The 1751-nt window shown below is 34.2% G+C and overlaps 1 long non-coding RNA gene across 1 annotated transcript; it reads left to right on the top strand.

Annotated features, from left to right (window-relative positions):
* The first annotated feature begins 434 nt into the window (after positions 1–434).
* LOC124461728 lies at positions 435–750 on the top strand. Its single transcript, XR_006955233.1, has 3 exons — positions 435–453; positions 634–644; positions 710–750. It is a non-coding gene; the product is annotated as an uncharacterized LOC124461728 (long non-coding RNA).
* Positions 751–1751: the final 1001 nt, after the last annotated feature.

Raw genomic sequence — 1751 nt, forward strand, 5'->3', positions numbered from 1 at the left:
ACTCACCTTTCACTATTTACTTGGAGACTTGAAGAATAACCTCAAGAATCGTATTATTTTTATGTTGGATCGTTTCAGCTCATTAAAGTTGATATACCCGAATTATCGCTTAATATTAAAGAAAAAAAAATAAATATATATGTGACCTAAACCCAAAATCTGATATTTAAGCAAACTATTAGAACAATTTTATAATCTTCTTCTCCGCTCTAATAGCGCTAATGACGCTTCTTTATTTACCGGGGTTGCCGTACCGCAAATTTTCAGCGTTGCCCATAATTTCTCATAAGCTGCCACTGATGGGCAGCACTTACACTTTAGACTTGCACTTTGCACATTTTAAGGAATTAAATAAAGTTTTTTTTTTACAAGTTTAATTTTTGTTTTTATAAATTTACAGTATCTAATAACTAATTTGTATATATTTCCTAATTGAAATGAATAAAACAGGTGGTATGTCCTTTATTTAATAAACTTTTTTAACATTTAAGTGAATACATATGTGTATACAGTATATTATGTATACATATGTATGTATGTATGTGAATGTATTTGTCTGGCGTGGCAGACAGCGTGGCGTCGCTCAGCAATTTAACACATGTTTTGCGATTTCTTCTTTTTTTTTTATTACAGCTCAACCCAAGGTAATCTAAAATATGTATGTAAGTATTTAGCCACATTTAAAATTCATACATTAACTTCTTTACAGCAAAGACGTCCAACTGGGACACTTCAGAATGGAAAAGCTGCGGTAAGTAAAACTTACCTTGAGGTGTCTTAAGGGTTACGCCACCCCGAAAAAAAAACAAAACATTTTTTGAAAAAAAAAAACATTTTTATTTTGGCTCTAAAAATTCTCTATAGTTTAAGAATCTTTTACACTTTACATCATATCGGTATTCGAATTAGTTTCCGAAGTTACAGCGTTTAGAAGTGAGCGCGGCCGAGTCGGCGACGCGTACATTTTATACCCTTGCAAAACGGGTATATTAATTTGGGTCAAAAGTGTGCAACGCATAGAAGGAAGCATCTCCGACCATATAAAGTATATATATTCTTGATCAGCACGACGAGACGAGTTCAAATAGCCATGTCCGTCCGTCCCGTCCGTCCGTCCGTCCGTCTGGATCAACGCAAACTCCTCCTAGACCGTTGGAGCTACAGAGCTGAAATTTTGCATGTAGGCTTGTATATACTGCAGGCGTTGTATATCTCGGATTCAGCCGGATCGGACCACTATATCATATAGCTCCCATACAAATGGCAAATTCACGAACAGTGACTTTTTTCAATAACTTCATTATTTTCATAGCTATTGTCATGAAAGTTGGTATTTGTCAGTTTTGTATTGCTTTTAATATTTGTGATCGGTGACTATATCATATAGCTCCATACAAACGGCAAAGTCACGAACAGTGATTTTCTCAATAACTTCATTATTTCATAGCTATTGTCATGAAAGTTGGTATTGTCAATTTTGTATTGCTATTAATATTTGTGCCAAATTTGATCAAGATCGGGTGACTATATCATATAGCTCCCATACAAACGGCAAAGTCACGAACAGTGACTTTCTCAATAACTTCATTATTTTTATAGCTATTGTCATGAAAGTTGGTATTTGTCAGTTTTGTATTGCTATTAATATTTGTGCCAATTTTGATCAAGATCGGGTGACTATATCATATACCTCCCATACAAACGGCAAAGTTACAAACAGTGACTTTCTCAATAAACTTCATTATATTCAA

Source organism: Drosophila willistoni, unplaced genomic scaffold (assembly GCF_018902025.1).
Source record: "Drosophila willistoni isolate 14030-0811.24 unplaced genomic scaffold, UCI_dwil_1.1 Seg61, whole genome shotgun sequence".
Taxonomy (NCBI): domain Eukaryota; kingdom Metazoa; phylum Arthropoda; class Insecta; order Diptera; family Drosophilidae; genus Drosophila; species Drosophila willistoni.